Genomic DNA, 21,287 nt, shown 5'->3' with positions numbered 1-21,287 from the left:
TGATCTTGTGTGGGAGTGTCCCTATACAAACTGTGTGTGCCCAGTGCCTTTGATGGACGAGCTGAATTTGACGTGGTTGTAAGTCATATCTTTCCTCAGGGTGTGCTGGCAGCTCTCACCTTGGTCAGGGGTAGAGCTAGAGATGGAAGGGCTAGAGCTGAAGCCAGGTGTAAGGCAGGACTTCCCTCTGCTCAGTGGCCATCACTGTCCCATCCAGGGTAAGTTCTAATCCCAAAGTGCTGAAGCAGAAACCCTGAGGGTTGGGCAAAGGTGGCTCTCCTCCCTTTAAGTGTGTGTTTTTCCCTCTCCCTGCACCAGTACCCTTGCTCCAGAGGAGGGTAGTGCTGAAACAAGGTGGACTCTCAGCTTGTGTTGGCCACAGATAGAAATCTGATGCATTGCCTGTGCAGGCACCCATAATTCCACTCAGGCACAGCCTCAGATGCAAGTCCATTTTATCCTTCACAGCAGATCACTGCCCCCAGCCTCTGCCATCCCTGCCCTATTGTGGAATCTCTCTACAGGACAGGTGGGGTCCACATGATCTCTTGGCATCTGTGGAGGTGTTGTTGAGCTGTGGTGGAACAGCCACCATCAGAGATCTAGGCTATTTCTGAGGTGCTGCTTGAGTAAGGGCCAACAATGACCTTTTCCACTACACCCACGCTCTGTCCCAGGACCGGGTTGCCTGTGTGTCCCATGCTCAAGTCTTTTCCACAGTTGTGGTTGCCCCAGATCCAATGCTGAGCTGTGATGTGGACTGAGCGGGGCCAGAGCATTTACTCAGCTCTGGCTAGGGTACGAGGCAAAGTGGTTGCAGGAAACCTGGCAGCTGCTAGAATAGACCTCTCTGCACCCTGCCTTGGAGGTAAGTCAGAACACACGCTCCTCACAAGTGTAGTAGAGACTTCTCACAGCCCTTCTGTTAGTCTCAGCAGTCCCTCAACCAGTCAAGGGGTCTTGTCTCCCCTACATAGGACCCCAGGACTGGGCATCCTGATTTGTGGCTAGCACCACCCACTCCCCAGGGAAGGTGTCCAACTGTGTAACCTCCCTTTTCTCTAAGTCCCTGCTCAGGGACACAGATTCCAATGAAATCACTCTTCTTCCCTTCCTACCAGGTTATGTATGGATCTTTCTTACAGCCTTGGTTGTACAGGAGTCCCTCTGGCAGTTTCAGTTAGTTTTCAGTGAGAATTGTTCCACATGTTGATGTATTTTTAATGTGTTCCTCTGGGGAGGTGAGTTCCACATTGTCTTACTCTACCATCTTGATCCGAACCCCTGATACGTCATAGTTTAAATAACCATTTTTCAGTTGATGAACCTTGTTCATTGTAACCAATAACTACAACTGTATCTTCAGGTTTGATTCATGTCAATTATCCATCCTTTGGTGTTACTTTAAATTGTTTCCTACTTTTGATTTACTGTTTCTGTTTTTAGTATACTCATCCTTTCTATCTTCTCTCTTGCCTTTCAAAGCTGATTAGAGGGCACCTTATTACTCATTTCTCTTCCTATTTATTATCCTTCTCAGGTAGTTGTATTTCTTGTTGTTACCTACTCTTTGAAATCTTATATTAAGTTTGAAATTCAGCCAGAAATCTTTAGGTTCTAACTAATGACTAATTTTTTTTTTTTTTTAGCAAATGCTTTTCAGTAAAAATTAAGGGTAGTGAAGAAGCCTGTCATCTGACGCATTCATCATTCTGAGACTGAGGAGAAACAGTTAATAGAGTAGAACCCTATTAATTACTTTAATAACAAATAATTAGTTACTCTGAACCCTCTTAACTAATACAATTGGGGACCTGTAATTGGTCAGTTAACCAAAAAAGTTGGTTTATAGCTGGGACTAATATTGTTATTACTTAAGCATTTTACTTTCTTTGAAACATAAAACTGTATTCATTCACCAATCCTTTGATGTAAAGCTGCCAAAGTCTTTTCTTTAAGTGTAGGTTACTGAATGGTGTTCTCAACACTTTCACCAAAATCACACCTTTAATGCACAATATATGATTTCACATTTTGGAGATTTTTTTATTTCTTTGGAGATAGTAAAGACGTTTGAAACAATTTGAATACAGAATACTTATAGGTATTTACAAGTTTTCTTCCAGTCTTTTCCAGTGTCTCATCCACACCTAATTCAAGTTAATTTTCAGTGACCTCTTTATTGAGTCCTTTTAGAGCATTCAGCTTAAGTTTGTTGCTGTTCTTGTTTGTGCAATCTACAGTTTTCTTTTTGTACTCATATTTTATCAGCTTATATATAGGTAACTAGATTATGTAATGAAAGTAACAAGTACAGTGTGCATAAACAGTATCGGAAACAAACATAAACAATTTTTAGTAAGCTTCTGCTTAACTGGAGGAAGAAGTACCTGGCCATACAGAGGATAGCATATTAACCGTGAACTTTCAGCAGTGTGGATATCAGTTATGTTTTAATAGAGAGAGTGAAGAGTGCAAGGCAATATAGTGAATCGGCTAAGTGGAGGAAGGTTAATATAATTGCTATTGTACATTGAGATTAAAAGCAGATCAGCAGTTGAATTAGCACACTGGAAGAACTAGGTGACAAGTAAGGGCAAAGGAAAGTTTGTGGGCTTGTGTTTATTTGGCTCTTAACACCCAAGTTATTCTCGGGGGTGTATTTCACATTCAACTATTTTTTAGTGTTATTAAGGATGCTGGAGTGCAAACCCATTTTAATCTACCAGTTTCTATTTGTTGTAACATGGTTGGGTTAACTGAACTTAGAACTGAACTCAGCCATTCAAAATTGCTTTTTTGTGTGCTGAACTGTGAATACTAATGATATGTCCCTTGCCTAAAACTAAGTGATATTTTATCCTCCCTTTATAACATAAATAATGTTAACCTGAAACAGGTCTTAAATCCATTTGTACTTCCAATGTATTTTGAGAGTTCCATTTGGCAGCAAAACTTAAACCAAGGAATAAATTTACACTGCTATATTAAGAAAAACTTAATATAGTACATCGCTGTTAACCTCTTCATTCAGTGGTTGTGGGATATTGCAGTAAAATGCTGAGATCACCTCAGTGTGTTCCTCAAATACCCATGGCTTTCTGGCCATGCACACTGCCTAAGGGTTCAATAAGTAGGTTAATTCTTCCTTCAGGGTTTGCCTGAGGGTTCAAGTTCCTGATGAGCCAAGTAGAATTTGCATGTAGGAAGAAGGTGGGTGCATTAAGTGTATATGAATACTGGGGGACAAAAACTACTCATGTGCAGCTGAGGTCACAACATTATCTTTATTCTATTTTGTGTATTTTATCTATCTGTTTTCACGTTGATTTGTTGTTTTGGGCTTATTTTTTAGCCCTGTTATTATAGCCAAGTTCTTTCAACATCTGACAAATGATTGCTGTGAAACATCTTGTATTTTCATGCAGTTATTTTAGTGGATGTTTTGCATCCTATTCCTTTTTACCTTTTCATTTATTCCAAACCTGTTTCCTATTTTACCTTTTTATAAATAAGATGAACTAAGGAAGGGAAAAGCATGGTAATATGGAAAGGTTTAGTTTTATTTGATTAAATCTTTTTCTATGACATCTCTAATAGTAATAACGATGATCTCCATGTATGCTGATATTTTACTTACTTTATGTATTAGCCGTTTTTTAATATTTTAATAGATTTTACATTTTACCAAAGGGGAAAAAAACAGATCCCCTGAATTTAAGTAACTTACCCAAAGTTATGCAGCTAGTACATAGCAGAATAAGAGTTAATAGCTAAGAAATAGATTCAAGCTCAGATGTCTCTGGCTCGTAAGCCAGTGCCTTTTCCTCCATGCCAACATTTCTCAGTCTGAGAATCCTGAAAGTTTGGGGTGTTCCCAGATGTCATCTTTTGACAGGTTTTTGATTGTTCAAGTATTTACTGAGTACTTATTATGTGTTGGATGTTATTCTAGGTAATTCAGGTACATTATAGGGGAAAGAGAATAAAATGATACTCCCCTAATGAGTTTACATCCTTGTGGGAATGGGGGATATAGACAATAAACAAAGACATAATGTATATAATATGTTAGAAGGTGATAAGTGCTATAAAAAAGAATATTCTCTGACAGTTTTAAATTGTGCTTTCATTGTATTGATTATAAATATTTAATATAATGATATTGTAAATAATCTTAATGACCTCCTATAACAAAGTACTGACTTGTGATTTCAGAGCAATTATTTATATTTGTGTTTCCTCTCACATTCTGGCTAGTGAATGCAAAAAAAATGTCATGGTGCAATCTAAAAATGAAGGAGTCATGCTGGTTCAAAGAGGATTGATTCATAACAGCATGGAGGTAAAGATGTCATGAACCCTAAATATCATACATTGCAGCAGTTGGTTGCATATTGAATTTGAAATTACCATTGTATTGCACAGACTGTATCTTTGTATGTACCTCCTTTAAATAATTCTACAGTGTTTAAAACCCTGTTCTAAATCCCATTAATCAGATTGTTTAGTGCAGACTTAAATCACAAGAATATTTAAACATATCTTCAAGTAAAAGATAGCTCTACAATGTTAACAATGATACCTTGTTAAAATTGGCACTCAGAGATTGTTTATGGCCAGGTGTTGGTTAAATATAAATCTGATCATAGTGTACTGTCAAACAAAGCCTTTAAATTGTGAAAAAAATTTTTTTAACTTACATATATTAAAGTACAGAAATCTTCAGTATGCGACTCAGCGAGCATTAAGGCTGTTTTATACAGCATAAATTTTTACTTCTGTAAGGAGGCAGAGTGCACATTAGTAACATTACAATTTTAAAATACAAAAACACATTAAATGTAGAATCAGACTAAAGAAGAATCACCTTATATTAAATCCAACATTAGCAATTTTGTTTTAGTAAAACAAAATAACTTATCATTCAGTTACTTTTATTTGTATGTTATTAGTTTTTCATTGTTTTAATTTGTAAATTTGCTTTAATTTTATTGTTATAGGAGCTTAAGAAAATGCGTTATACCTAATTTATGATTTTATGTCTGTACATACTTAAGTAATATAGCATTGAGATTCTGTGAGATTTCATTTTTAAATGTCTGTATATTTCTGACATTTGAGAAACACTTCACTATGTAGTGCTGTCTCCTTCTAAATAAAATTTTATTTGATAAACAATAATTTTATCTGAGAACCTTTGATGCACTACCCATAACTCTTCTTCTTTGATTGCCAAGTTACCATCTAGTAGAGTATTGTCTTCTACAGAAACTATGATCTGTATCTATCTAGTTCCCATTTGTAATGCTCTCTCAGCAAGTAGTGGTCATTCAGGCTGGTGATAATATTCAAACTACTATCATTTCAAAAATTCTGTTTGGTTGGGAAATTTTTACACATATTACTTCTTTCTGTATAGGTCTCTATTATAGAAACTTCAATCATTCTATCCTTTACTGTGTTTTCATGTTAACATTTTAACAATTCTAAATTCCTGAATTTTTGAATTTAGGCTTAAGAGACTGGATTGAAGTAGAATTAAATTTTTAAACATAAATTATATCCAATGAGTAATCTATGTTTCCTGGGCCAATTTGGGGAAAGATTTGGGGAGGTAAATAATGAAAACAACTTCATGTTATTTAAAATGTCTTAGCCACCTACTGTGAATATAACTAAAACCACTGAATTGTATGTTTTAAATGGGTGAAATGGGTGAATATAATCTGAATGATATCTCAGTGAAGCTGTTGTTTAAAAAAAATTAGAGCCTTGCAAAAGTCTATTTCCATTTACCATCTTTTCCTTTGTGATACTATTTTCATATATAGTACCTCTGTATAAGTTAATTCATAATTCAGTGTTATATTTCCATCAAGTCATATTGATGGGAAAATATACTCCTTTATGTTTACCCAAATATTTACTATTTCTTGTTTTCATCATTTCTTGCTATATATCTAAGTTTCCATCTCAATTTCCTAAGCCTGTAGACTTTTCTTTAGAATTTCTTGTAATACAGCTCTGCTGATAATCGGTTCTCTCAATTTCAGTTTTTCTGAAAATGTATTTATTTTGCTTTCATTTTTTAAGATAATTTTTTTGGATATAAAATTTTAATTTGACACTTCCACTCCCCCAGTACTTTAAGGATGTTGTCCCATTCTTTCCTGCCCTCCATTGTTTCTAATGAGAAATCATTTGTCATTTGTATCATTTTTCCCCTATTTGTAATGCGGCTTTCTCCCACTGACTGCTTTTCTCTTAATCTATGTTTTCAACCAACTGATGAGAATTTGCCTAAGTGTGGTTTTCTTTATGTTTATGTAAATTGGGATTCATTGATATTCTTGGACCTGTAAGTTTGTTTTCTCATCAGCTCTAGGAAAATTTGGCCATTATTTCTACAAATATTTTTTCTGCCCAGTTCTCTCTCTCCACTCTGAGAATACAATTAAATATAACTTAAATCATTTAAATATGGTCACACATGTGACTGAGTCTTTGTTCTATTTTTTTCAGTATTTTTTCTTTCTTATCTTCAGATTTAATATTTTCTATTAATCTGCCTCAAGTTCACTGTTTCCTTTATTTGGCTATCTCTAACCTGCTGTTATTCCCATCCATTAAATTTTTCATTTCACAAATTGCATGTTTCATTTCTAAAATTTTTATTTGGCTCTTCTTTTTGATGTGTATTTTCCTTCTGAAATTCTCCAACTTTATTAATTTTTACCACATTTTTAATTCCTTGAACATATTTATATTAGCTGTTTAAAAAATTTATCTTCAAATTCTGACATGTGGGTCATTTTAGGATTGGTTTCTATTGAGTGTTTTCTCAACATAAAAAGCTCTCTCTGCATGAATGTGGATTGCTATCTGCTGGTGTCAAGTTAGGCAAAATAACTAGTCATTTTATTATGAACCACCTAATGTCAGTATTTCTAAATATTGTATCTTATGATGGATTTTTCAGAACGGGTTTTTCTGAGCTCCTCTTTTAAGAGTGTGAGCTTGGCTTCCAACATTCTTTAGACCAAGTTTGGGAAAGAAGCTAGTATTGTCACAATTTAATACATAGAGTTTCAATAATTTACCTGTTTTCAAGATGAAGATACAGTCTTCAGCCCAATCTGGTGTTCCACTTCAAAGTCTCACTGGTTGTGTTTCTTCAAAGAGTAAATCTCTAGTCTTCTCCATGGACAAAGGAGAGACAGTTTGCTCAGCTATATGATTGGCAAAGGCTATATGTAGGTCTAAGTCTTTCTAAGACAAACTTTTACCCAATCCTCATTGCTTCCTACCTTAGCTATATCCCCACATTCAGAAGTATCTAAGACCTACAATTTTTGTGTCTTTGTGAAATTCTGTAGTATGAATTGACTTTTTTCTGAGTTGTCTCCCCCTCCTGGCTTTACTTTCTGTTTCCAGACATTTGTTGAATCAGTTTTGATTTAATCCATCTGCTTTCTGGATTGTAAAATTTTAATTTTTTTTTCTCCTCTTCTGTTATCTTTGGCCTGTGGGTTTATTCCTTTTTGATCATTCTGCTGTCATTTTAATGGAGTTTTCAATGGGAGAAGTGTAAGTTTTTATGTCCAAGTCACTATTTTTAACTGTAAGTTGGTCTTCTTCATCTATTGCTTGGGACTATTGTGATAACTATCTAATCTACTTGTCATTATTCTCCTTCCTCCAATTCATTTTGATATTTATCTTCTCCCCACTTCTAGTTCTATTGTAAATTTCCAGTGGGCAAAGACACACTCTCAAAAAATCTTAATTCATTTTAGGAAGGGCACTGCCCTTATTAGACATATATAGTTTTCCTTTTTTTACTGTAGAATTTTTTGTGGTCTATAAGTATAAATACTTTGTCCTTAGCAGTATGGCAGAATAAGTGTTTTATACTGTCATCCCCTGACAGGTCATCAATTTTGAAGTAATCCACAGATGAGAGTATACCTTTGTGGGAATCCAGGAGTCCAGTGGGGAAGTTCCAGCATGCTGTCGAAGCAAAAAAAAAAAAAAAAAAAATCAGATAATAGATGCATTGCAGAGGGTAAGAATAGTTTCCCTTTACCTGCATCACCTAACCTCCAAGGCAGCACAGCTCAGTGCCAAGAGACAACCCCTTGGCCAGCAGTTTCTTCCACAAAACAAATCTTAACGAATTTAGGGAGATTATTAGGTTACAAAACAAGTCTTAATAAATTTAGGAAGATTGAAATCATACCAAGTATCTTTTCTGCCTACAGTAGTATGAAACTAGAAATGAATAACAGGAGGAAAGCCAGAAAATTCATAAATATACGGAAATAAACAGCACTGTTCTAAATAATAAGTCAAAGAAGAAATCAAAAAGGAAATAAAAATATCTTAAAACAAATGAAAATAGAAATACAAATACCAAAACTAATGGGGTACAGCAAACCAGTTCTACAAGGTAGGTTTATAGCAAAAAATGCCTACATTAAGAACAAAGAAATATCTCAAAAAAACAAAAAAAACAAACAAGAAAAACCCCCCTTAACTTTACACCTCAAAGGACTAGAGAAAGAAAAACAAACTAAGCCCAAAGTTAGCAGAAGGAAGCAAATAAAGATCAGAGCAGAAACAAATGACGTAGAGAAGAGAAAAACAATAGAATAGATCAATAAAGCTAAGAGCTGGTTTGTTGAAAAGATAAACAAAATTGACAAACCTTTAGCTAGGCTAAGAAAAAAGAGAGAAGGCTCAAATAAATGAAGTCAGAAATGAAAGAGGAAACATTAAACTGATGCCACATAAATAAAAATATCATAAGAAACTACTAAGAACAGCTATATGTCAACAAAATGGATAACCTAGAAGAAATGGATAAATTCCAAGAAACCTAGAGCCTTCCAAGACTGCAACATGAAGAAGTAGAAAATCTAAACAGACTGGTTTAGGTGATTGAATTAGTAATCAAAAGCCTCCCCCACAAGAAAAGCCCAGGATCAGATGGCTTCACTAGTGAATTCTACCAAACATTTTAAAGGAGAATTTGTGGCAATCCTTCTCAAACTTTTTAGAAAAATTGAAGAGGAGGGAATACTTCCAAACTCATTTTATGAGGCAGCATTACTCTAATACTAAAGCTAGACAAGGACACTACGAGAACAGAAAATTGCAGACCAATATCCCTGATGAACATAGATGCAAAAATCCTTAACAAAATACTAGCAAACTGAATTCAAGAGCACATTAAAATAATCATATACCATGTTCAAGTGGGATTTATCTCTGGGATACAAGGATGCTTCAACATATACAAATCAGTAAATGTGATTACAGCACTTAACAGAATGAAGTATAAAAGTCATATGATCATCTCAATAGATGCAGAAAAAGCATTTTTAAAAATTCAACATCCTTTCATGTTAAAAACTCAACAAATTATAGAAGGAATGTACCTCAACATCGTAAAGGCCATATATGACAAGCCCACAGCTAACATTATACTTAAAAGTGAAAAGCTGAGAGTTTTTCTGTAAGATTAGGAACAAGACATGGATGCCTACTCTTGCTTCTTCTTTTCAACATAGGAGTGGAAGTCCTAGCCAGAGCAATTAGGTAAGAAAAAGAAATAAAAGTCTTCCAAATTCGAAAGGAAGAAATAAAATTGTCTCTGTTTGCAGATAAATGATCTTAGAAATAGAAAACCCTAAAGACTCCAACCAAAAAAAACTGTTAAAACTATTAAACAAATTCAGTAATGTTGCAGGATACAGAATCAGCATACAAAATTCAGCTGTGTTTCTATACAGTAACAAACTATCTGAAAAATAAAGAAAACAGTCCCATTCTAAGAGCATCAAAAAGAATATAACACTTAGGGATAAATTTAACCAAGGAGGAGAAAGACCTATATAGTGAAAACTGTAAGACATTGATAAAAGAAATTGAAGAAGACACAAATAAATGGAAAAATAATATATAATCCATGTTCATGGAGTGGAAGAATTAATATTGTTAGGATGCCCATATTACCCAAAGTGATCTGCAGATTCAATGCAATCCCTATCAAAATTCCAGTGACATTTTTCACAGAAGTATAAAAAACAATCCTTGGGGATATATGTATAAATACAGCTGATTCACTTTGGTGTACCTCAAAAGCTGGTACAAAAGTATAAAGCAATTATATTCCAATAAAGAGTTAAAAAAAAATCCTAAAGTTTGTATGGAACTACAGAAGATCCCAAATAGCCAAAGAAATCTTGAGAAAGAATAAAAATGGAGGCATCGCACTTCCTGATTTCAAACTATGTTACAAAATTTTAGTAATATTAAATAGTAATCTTAAAAGTATGGTACTGGCTATTAAAAATAGACACATGAGTCAATGGAACAGAATAGAGAACCCAGAAATAAACCCACACATATATGGTCAACAATCTGACAAGGATGCCAAGAACACACAAGGGAAAGGGATAGTCTCTTCAATAAATGGTTTTGAGAAAACTATATATCCACATGCAAAAGAATGAAATTTGACCCTTATCTTACACCACACACAGAAATTAACTGGATATGGATTAAAGACTTAAGACCTGAAAGCATAAAACATAGAGAAAAGGCTCCTTGACATTGGTGTTGGCAATGATTCTTTTGGCTATAACACCAAAAGCACAGGCAACAAATGCAAAAATAAGCAAATGGGACTACATCAAACTAAAAAGCTTCACAGCAAAGGAAGCAATGAACAAAAGGAAAAGGCAACCTATGAAATTGGAGGAAATATTTGCATATATCTTATAAAGGGTTAATATCTAAAATTTATAATGAACTCCTACGACTCAATAGCAAACAACAACCTAATTAAGTAATAGGTAAACGACCAAATTAGATGTTAGGTCTAATTTCCAAAAAAGACAACAGGTACAAGAACAGATGCAACATCACTAATCATCAAGGAAATACAAATCAACACCCCCAAAGAGATATCACCTCACAACATATTAGAATGACTATTATCAAAAAAGCATGAGATAAGTGTTGATGAGGATGTGGAGAAAAGGGAACACTTGTACACTGTTGGTGGGAATGTAAATTCATACAGCCATTTTGGAGAACAGTATGGAGGTTCCTCAAAAAATTAAAAATCATACTTTTATGTGATCCAACAATCCCACTAATGTCTATATAGATCCAAAGGAAACAAAATCAGTATCTTTAATAGATACCTACACTCCTATTTCATTGCAGCATTGTTCACAATAGCCAATATATGGAAACAGCTTGTGTCTGTTGACAAGATGAATGGATAAAGAAAACACACACAATTGAATGTTATTCACCCATACAAACGAAATCCTGCCATTAATAACAACATGGGTGAACATGAAGGACATTATATTAAGTGAAATAAGCCAGGCATAGAAGGACAAATACTTTTGTCTCACTCATATGTGGAATATACAGGAAAAAAAAAGTTGAACTCTTAGAAACAAAGAGTACCATGGTGATTGCCAGGGACTGGGGAGTGGGAGAGATGGGGAGATATTGGTCATGGGGTACAAACTTTCGGTTATAAGATAAATAGGTTCTGGGGATCTAACGTATAGCATAGTGACTACAGTTAGTAATACTGTATTGTATATTTGAAATACGGTAGAGAATAGATGTTAAGCAATCTCACTGCAACAAAAAAAATGATAACTATATGAGGTGAGGGATGTGTTAATTAATTTGATTGTGGTATTTATTTCACAATGTATATTTATATCAAATCATCATGTTATACACCTTAAATATATATAGCTTTATTTGTCAATTATACCTCAACAAAGCTGAAAAAAAATACTTTGTCCTCTGTAATGAGGTGCAGAACTCCAGATACAAAGAATAACATGAACTGAAAAAATGCTTAGAGTCAGAAAGTATAAGGTATGTTCTAGGAACAGCAAGTAACTAGTTCTATTAGACATAGGGGATTTGGTAAAATATGGCAAAGTATGATGGGGCCAAATAATTAATGATCTTTAAAGGCAAGCTGAACAGGGGTAGATTTGTTAATAATGCTGTTTTCAAATTATAGCTTCAGAGACTACTATTAAACTATGAAAGAAGTTTTATTTGTCTGAGACTTGCTGAACATCTTTTTTTTAATTGTCCCACAGTTTTCTTCAGCGTATTTCCACAAATGTGTAAGTAGTCAGAACTAATGAAAGGCTAGAAATGACAGTATTTTGTTCTTCTAGCCCTTTTAGTGGAGATAGGTAAAGGATGTTGAGATTAAGGACTTGGTCAACCAAGCAACAGTGTCTCTACATGTACCTATCATGGTGGAGACTGCAAAAAAGAGAGAAGAAATTGATTGCCTGGTCCCTAACACAAGCTGCGTGTGTATGTACCAAGATGAGATTTTTCCCTTGAAAGCATTGTTATTTATCCTGGAGTAGAAAATGGAAGTGATCTTTGGAACCAAGAGGGGACATATCTTTTGGTCTTGGAGCAGATATGCAAAAACCAACAGAAGATAGAGTTGTATTAGTCACAGTAGTAGCTGAATCTGGAAATCTCTTCAGATTTATCTCCTTTAGTACTACTGACAGCCCTAAAGGAAATATTTGTGTCTGTGTTTGAGTACCAGCCTCAAAGATCTGAGCCTAGTCTGTTACTACATGAAGACCTGGCTGTGAACCAAAGTCACAGAAGCAAGATGGGTAAGTGCAGCTGAGCCCTTTCCACACACCAGGAGTACTCATAGGCTCATGAGTTAGGCAGGCCAGGTTTTCACCAGAGTCATGTCCAATTTATTGCACCTCATCCAGTACTGATCAAGGCGTATGGCGCTAGAATATATTAATAGTTAACAAACACTGTGTTGGGGCTGCTGAGTTGTCTTTCTTTCAACAGGTATATGTTGTGCCAGTGACATTAGTAACAGCTGGAAAGAATTCATCTCCTTGGTTGACTAAGCAGAGGATGGTTACCAGAACTGACCTGTAAGTCTGAATAAGCATCCTTAGAGGTCTTGGAGGGGTTTTTTTGTTTGTTTTTTGTTTGGTTGGTTGGTTAGTTGGTTGTTTTTTTTGTTTTGTTTTTGTTTTTTTTTTTGGTCTTGGAGTTTTTTATAAAACGAGCATCCTGAGGAGAGAAAGAAGGGATAGAGGCATTTAATTTGAAAATTAAAAGGAATATGACATTATTTTCTATTCTAGTCTGATGATAAGAAATGTATATAAATACGTATAACAAACGTGTATGTACTGAAACATATGTAAGGAAAAGTGCTTGATATAGTAATACAATATCAACAGTTGCATACTAAAAAAATCTAAATAAAGAGCACGGATATGGATTAGAGGGCATATTTTAACCACTGGTAGTCAGTATAGGAAAGATTCCTGAAGTTAAATTCTAAACTAGATTTGGAAGAGGATGAAGCTTATGAACCTCTAAAGTGAAAGAGGGCAGTGGTATAATATTAAATTCTAAGCTACCAAGCCCCCCCCCTGCAACCCCCACTCACCAAAAAAATCTAGTTGAATTTCCTTTTTTAATTGGAGAACAAATGATCATCTGCAGTTTTTCCCTTCTTTTTGATGATCTCCCATTCTCACCACTGCAGTGAAGGTGTTCTCTTGGCAGTGTTATGCTTACGGCAGATCTGAAAACATGTAAGGCAAGAAAAGTCAAACTTGAGAATAGCAAGTGTAATAGAGCAGTTGAAGTGAAAATTTTTATGGAAGTAAAATTGTGGTTAACAAAATCGTAGTTCCAATCATGAAAAACCTTGAGTGATGGACTTACTAATTAAGATTTTATAAAATAAGGAATAGACAGCCGCTATGGATACTTGGGCTGAAGCGTAAATAATATTGAACAAATATTCTCCAAGTTTGGTTGGTATGGAAAAAGTTGAATGATGAGGAGAGTTCCTAATAGGCCATTGTAGTAATCCACACATGAGCTATTTTAGGCCCGAGGCCTGGGAAGTGGCGAAATTGGGGAGTGGGGGTATGGTGGGTCCATGATGTTGATGGAAAAGTGAATCTCAAAGTTATGAGAAAGGATTAGCAGAATTTGTAATTGTAGGTCAAGAAAGAAAGGAAGAAAGAAAGAAAGGGAGGAAGGGAAGAAGAAAAGAAAGAAAACATGAGACTAAGGTTATGAGCCTGGAAACACTGAAGGGGTTGTTGATAATTATGGGAAAATTTATAAAGATGGCTCTTGGAGGGAGGTGAACTTGTTTTTCAGTATGTTTCAGGAGTTGTGACACTTAAATTAAAATGTTCTATGGACAGTGGTATATAGAGAACTATAAAGAAGGTAAGAAGTGTATTTGTAGATGGGTGTATGGTAGCCCAGACTTGGTAATATCTGAAGCCATAAGACTCATCTAGAACATTCAGGAGGTGATTGTCAAAGGAGTGAAAAATTTAGAATTTAACCTTGGGAAATTCCCAGAGTTATAAGAAATGAACTAGTGATGGACACATTAGAGAATGTTGGAAGGAATTGTTTAACCTCCAAAGTTTCATATAATCCACAGTGCCATGAATTCATCTCTAAAAATCTACAAAAGTAGACCTCCAGTCTGCTGTTAAGAACCTGAAGACACAGTGTTTTATTTAAGCCAAACCAAGAGAGAAAGTGGAGAAACAGAAACTTTGATAATTTACATTTTATGACATTGCAGGATTGTACAGGGCTTGCCCAAACAGCATCTTTACTTCTGCAACAACTCAGTGAAATAACTGTTATTGTCCCCTGTCTGCTGATGAGAAACTGAAAGAAGAGGTAATTGTATAAATTTCTTTAAAAGTGGAAACAGAGTGGGGAAAAAAATGAATTTGCACAAGGGGGTCATTTGAGAGACCATTGAGTTTCTCAAATTTTACATCGTGATTGGAAGAAATTATTTCCACATAGGCCTATTAAAGATGGGAACTTCTGCTCTCTTAAAAATCCTTGCTGATGGTGGAAAACGTTTTTTTTTCATTTGTCATGGAGCAATCTCTCATAATGCAGAGGAGTAACAAGAAGATCAAGGCATCTACTCCATTCAAATTCTGCTGAGTTTATTATAAAAAAAATTTATGGGTTCAGTGGTGAATAAACTGTCTTTTTATTTTATTAAAAAATAAATGTATCTGTTTAGTGAGAGATATTTCATTTTGATATAACTTTATACTTCTATGCCTGCTATTCTTGAGAAATGTCTCTGTTTTTCCATAAACTACTGATTTAAAAAAAAAAACCCTACTGATTTTAACTGTAGATAGGGATTGTTTATAGAAAATGCCAGAGAGAAAATTTATAATAGGGAAAATACAACTATCCTCATTTACTGTAGATTCAAAGAAGCACATGCTAACCCTTAACCCCTCCTCTTCCTTCTAAACTCTTCTTAACATTGTCTTCAATTCACTGTACTTCTCTTTCCCACTTCACAGTATTTTCCCGTCCTCACTCTCCTTCCGTCTCTGTCTCTGTCTGTCTGTCTCTCTCTCTCTCTATCTTTCATTCATTTAAACCTTACCCCCCAGGTGGATGTTTTGTTCTCATGGTCTACTCAATCTACAAGAAATAGCTACTCAGACAGTCACCCCAGTATATAATCACAAGCAGCCTTCAAATTTGAAAGATGGAATGTGAGCTGAGAGAGGCTTATTCTCTACGTTAAACACAGCTTTTTACAAACCTAACAAAAATATTTTTCCCTTTTATATGCACAGGCATATTTGTATATGTGCTTATTCATCTATTTCTATTGTGGTATATTTAATCTAAACTTCAAAATATATTTGTGGACTCCTGTATAGTCATACTACTCACTACTAGACTGTGCCAAAATTATTTGTAATCTTTGTGAATTCTTAAAATCTGCCTTTTTCTTGGTGTCCTCTCTGCTTTTCATTAGTTAAGTGACACTTGAAAGCTACTGCTAACATTGGGAATGTAAAATACTCCCATATATCTTTTATGCAGATTTTCCAGTTGTTTATTTTTATACCCCAAAGGCTCTAGATCTTTGGATCCCAAACTGTGCATCGAGGCACCCCTGGGCACTACAGTCAACTCACAGGTGCACTGCAGGATATTTTGAATTTTTGAGAGAAACACAGCAACATCTGCTGGGCATGACCTGAACTACCACTATTAAATTGGGACTTTCTTCCTAGACTAAGGCAATCATGAAAAAAACAGTTGCAACATTAAGAGCCCCATAAACAGAAAGTCTGGGAATCTCTGCTCTAGGCATTAAGATTTCTTTTGTATTAAACTAAGGTTACAATTACTTTTGTACACAGTTGATCAAAATAACTTCCATATATTACCCAAATCTTTATAGTTATTAAACAAAAAAGTACATTTTTATCAAAACCCATCCGTTAATAAGACGCATGAAACATTTCCACCCAATTTTTCATGTGTCTATGTATGAATTTTACTGTCTTAACAATCAATTTATATATATGTTTTCATTTTGTTGATGTAAGCCCTGAGAAAACTTGTTTACATAAGTAAATAGTTGGAAATAGGAAAAGGTTTATTACAGCAAAGTCATTATGCTTTGAATTCCTTTTGTATTCTTTAGATAAAATACCCAGAAGTGGAATTGCTTGGATCATATGGGAGTTCTATTTTTAATTTTTTGAGGAACCTCCATACTGTTTTCCACAGTGGCTGTCCCAATTTACATTCCCACCAACAGTGCACAAAGGTTCCATTTTCTCCACATCCTCACCAACACTTGTCATTTCTTGTCTTTTTGATGATAGCCATTCTGACAGGTGTGAAGTAGTATCTCATGGTTTTGATACATTTCCTTGATGATTAGTGATGTTGAGCATCTTCTCATGTCTGTTGGTCATGGCCATCTGTGTGTCTTCTTTAGAAAAATGCTTATTCGGTTTCTCTGCCCCTTATTTAAGTGGATTTTTTTGTATTGAGTCATAGGATTACTATATATGTTTTGCACATTAACTGCTTATCAGACATATCATTTGAAAATAAATATCTTCTCCCATTTGGTAAGCTGCCTTTTCATTTTGTTGATTAGGTCTCATTTGTTTATTTTTGTTTTTATTTCCCTTGACTAAGGAGACATATGCAAAAAAATATTGCTAAGACCTATGTCAAAAAGCATACTGCCTATGTCTACTAGGAGTTTTATGGTTTCAGGTCTCACATTTAAGACTTTCATCCATTTTGAGTTTATTTTTGTATATGGTGTGAAAAAATGGTCTAGTTTCATTCTATTACATGTCGAGTTTTTCCCAGCACCAATTATTGAAGAGACTGTCTTTTCCCCCATTGTATATTCTTGCCTCCTTTGTCGTATATTAATTGACTATAAGTGAGTGTGTTTGTTTCTGGGCTCTCCATTCTGTTCCGTTGATCTAGATGTCTGTTTTTGTGCCAGTACCATACTGTAGTATACTTTGAAGCCAGGAAAGATGCTACCTCCAGCTTTGTTCTTCTTTCTAAAGATTGTTTTGGCTATTTGGGGTCTTTTGTAGTTCCATATGAATTTTAGGATCATTGTCCTAGTTATATGAAAAATGCCATGACTATTTTGGTAGGTATTGCTTTTGTTTGTATGGACATTTTAACTTTATTAATTCTTCCAATCCATGACCATAGTATATCTTTCCATTTATTTCTTTCATCTTCAATTTCTTTCATCAGTGTTAGAGTACAGGTCTATCACCTCCTTGGTTAAATTCATTCCTAGGTAATCGTTTTGATGAAGTTGTAAATGGAATTATTTTCTTGATTTCTCTTTTGGATAGTTCATTATTAGTGTATACAAATGCAACAGTTGCAATCTGTATATTGATTCTGTATCCTGCAACTTTACTGAATTCTTTTATTAGTTCTAACAGTCTTTTGGTGGAATCTTTTGGTTTTTCTATATATAGTATCATGTCATCTGCAAATAGAGACAGTTTTACTTTTTCCCTTCAGGTTTTTATGCCTTTTATTTCTTTTTCTTGTCTGATTGCTGTGGCTAGGATTTCCAATAGTATGTTGAATAAAAGTGATGAGAGAGATTTCTGTCTTGTTCCTGATCTTAGATGAAAAGCTTTCATCTTTTCTTCACTGAGTATGATGTTAGCTGTGAGTTTGCCATAAATGGCCTTTATTATGTTGAGGTATGTTCCCTCTGTACCTACTTTGTTAAGAGTTTTTATCATGAATGGATGTTGAATTTTGTCAAAAGCTTTTTCTGCATCTATTGAGATGATCATGTGGTTTTTAATCCTTCATTTTGTTAACGTCGTGCATTATGTTGATTGATTTGCAATATTAAACTATCTTTGAATCCCTGGAATAAATCTCAGTTGATCATGGTGGGAAAAAAGTCAGGGCTTCTCCTGGGGAGAATCAGAAGTTGCCACCTTGGAGGGGACAGCATGGAGCCAGAGTTTGGTGTGGGCCAGGGCTTCTCCCAGGTGATGAGTGATAGACTTTTTCATTCAACTTTATGTTTTAAAAATTTATTCATTGATTTATGTAGCTTTGCTCATTTGTTTTACTGTTAGATATTTCGTAGTATGAATATACTTTATCAACTTTCACATGCATGGATAGTTTTTTCCAGTTTCTTTGTCATTAAAACCAGTGCTGCTCTGAAATTCTTCTTTGTGTCTCCTATGGTTCAGGTATGAATTTCTGTAGAATATATACACAGGAGTATAATTCCTGAGTCATAGGATATTTCTATCTTCAATTTTACTGGATAATGTCAAATTGTTTTCCAAAATGAGTATTACTAGTCCACACTCCCATCAGCAATTCTCAGTTCTTCATGTATTATATCAAATTAGGTTTGGCTGTGACTGACAAAAACAAACAAATATGAATAACAGTGTATTAAACAAACAAACAAAAGTTTATTTCTCTTCATGTAGATACGGTTCAGAGATAAGCAATTCAGAGCAATGTGGTGACTCCAGGATCATTAGGGTTCAAGTCTTCCATCTTGTTGCTCCACCATTCTCAACCTGTGGTTCTCACCTCATGGTACAAGGAGTCTGCTTGATCTCTTGCCATCAGGTTTGAATTCAGAGAAGGAAAAGGGAAAAAAGTTCATGCCTCCCATCCCTGCCATTTGTAAGAACATTTCCTATAATTTGAAACATCTATATCTGCTTATACCCTATTAGCCAGACCTTAATCCTATAGTCATACCAAGCTACAAGAGTGACTGGAAAATGAGGTCAATGGTAATTTATTATAGCAGCACAAACTAAATAAGACAAACATGGATTCAGGGACACTTATTTTACTCTATAGATTATAATCCATTACTATAATTATTTATTTTGATATACAAATTTTCCCAGCTTTGTCAAGTAGGAGCCTTTTAAATGCTCCTGTATCTTTGATTATGTCCCCACTATTCTATGAGCATTTCCTTATTTGCTGGAGCAAAATGTTCCAGGCTCATCTTGTACTTCCCTACTCCAGTCTAATGTTAGCCTTTTCCCCATGGACCCTAATTACCTTTAGTGGAAGGTAGAATTTGGAAACCGAGATCTGTACACTAAGTATATTCATTGGTACTGGTCTATCATTGCATCTAGGCTCTCTCAACTGATAAAGCTAGGAAGTATATTTTAATATTTCTAAGACATATATTTTATATACACACATGTATACACCTATATCTATATCTATTTTTCTAACTATCAAAAAATGTGTTTATCCCGATATCTTTAATTCCAGTTTAATGCCATATGCTATATTCTAGTTTTCCACCTTCCTATATTTGTAACTCCCTTCTTTAACACTGAGAAATCTGGCTTGTATTATCCTCATTATGTTTACTCATTTGCTCTAGCCTAGAATTCACAGAAGTTAGTTTCAAATTGCTAACTCATTGCAAAAAGCCCACTAGCTGGAATTTAATATTTTATAGCTCTTTTATTTTAAGCTAAAATTCACATACAGTGAAATGTGCATGTCTTAAGTATATAATTTGATGAGTTTTTTTTACTTGATAAATTTCATTTTTAGATTTATGTCTACGAATCAATCTGTCTGTCTGCCTATCTATTGTCATTCTCTTTGCTCTTAAGACCTTCGCTTCATATTTGGTGCTTTGCAAATTCGCTCTGGTGAGGTAAAATGTATGTGTGGATTTCTTTATATTTATTCTTCTCAAGATCACTGTACTTCCGTATTCTAAAGATTTGTGTATTTCAACATTCCTGGAAATTTTTCAGTAAATATCTCTTTGTCTATCTTTCTTATTTATTATCACACTTAAAACTGTGAATTGATAGTTATTAGACCTTCTCATTCTCCTCCACATATCATAATTTCTTTTTCATAGTTTCCATCTTTGTCTCTCTCTACACTTTACTCTGGCTAATTTTTTTAGTTTTATCTTCTAGTTCGCTAATTCTCCCTTTATCTATGTCAAATCTGATGGTTTACTTGATCATTGCATTTTAAATTTTATTTATTTTTTTCCATGAGCAACAGTTGAATCTTTTTAAAAATTCTAGTCATATTTTGTATTCTCTTACATCTGGCTTATATTTCCATTCCCTCCTTTATTTCCTTATAAATATTATGTATACTTATTTTATATTCTGAATTCTATAATTCCAATATTTGAAATACAGTATTTCTTCATCAGATTTCTTTCCTTGTTGTTTATGTTGCCACTTGCCCATAGTATCCTGTCTCCTCATGGATTTTGTGATTTTTCCTTTTTATTTTCTATCATGTAAACTGGGACTGTGAACAAATTCTATGAGGCCAGGGTTGAGAATATATTTTCCTAGAATGGATATGCATTTTTTCCTTCTGGGTACCTGGAAAGAACTATCAACCAAGGATTACTTTAATTTGTCAGTTTGTTTATTTTTCAACCTACATAAGGTAGTGTGATTTCAATCCCCATACCCATGTGACAACTAATCTGTGGTTACAATTAGGGTGCATACATTCTGGTTTGCCCAAAACAGTCCAGTTAAAATGTCCTTTGTCTTGATGTAATTATTAATAATGCCTTCTTCTACTCCCAGAAGATTCCCTATTTGGATTATAAATTATATGTCACTCTATTAAGAATACTAAGAGAAGAGACTTTTTATCCCTTGCAACCATAGCCAGTGCAAAATAGAAGTTTTATTATTTCTCCTTTGCAGGGAATAATTTCCAGTTCACTCTTTCACTGAAGGTGTATCTCCCAGAATCCTGATTTTACATTGGGGTTTCCATTCCAACTTCTCAAATAAAAAGCTCTTGGTTTCTGGGGATTGGCAGATGCCCTCAGGGCAGCCGCT

The 21,287-nt window shown here is 34.6% G+C and overlaps 1 long non-coding RNA gene across 1 annotated transcript in view; it reads right to left on the bottom strand.

Moving 5' to 3' along the window:
- Positions 1-7,996: 7,996 nt before the first annotated feature.
- Positions 7,997-21,287, bottom strand: part of LOC130838372 (uncharacterized) — a 35,063-nt gene continuing 21,772 nt past the window's right edge. Inside the window, exons 2-3 of the long non-coding RNA XR_009049657.1 lie at positions 13,508-13,645; positions 7,997-8,013 (exon numbers count right to left, since the gene is read on the bottom strand). This is a non-coding gene — a long non-coding RNA (uncharacterized LOC130838372). The remainder of the gene's footprint in view (positions 8,014-13,507; positions 13,646-21,287) is intronic.

The sequence above is a fragment of the Hippopotamus amphibius genome, chromosome 16 (assembly GCF_030028045.1).
Source record: "Hippopotamus amphibius kiboko isolate mHipAmp2 chromosome 16, mHipAmp2.hap2, whole genome shotgun sequence".
NCBI classification, from domain to species: Eukaryota; Metazoa; Chordata; class Mammalia; order Artiodactyla; family Hippopotamidae; genus Hippopotamus; species Hippopotamus amphibius.
This window is presented reverse-complemented; position numbering and strand designations above follow the sequence as displayed.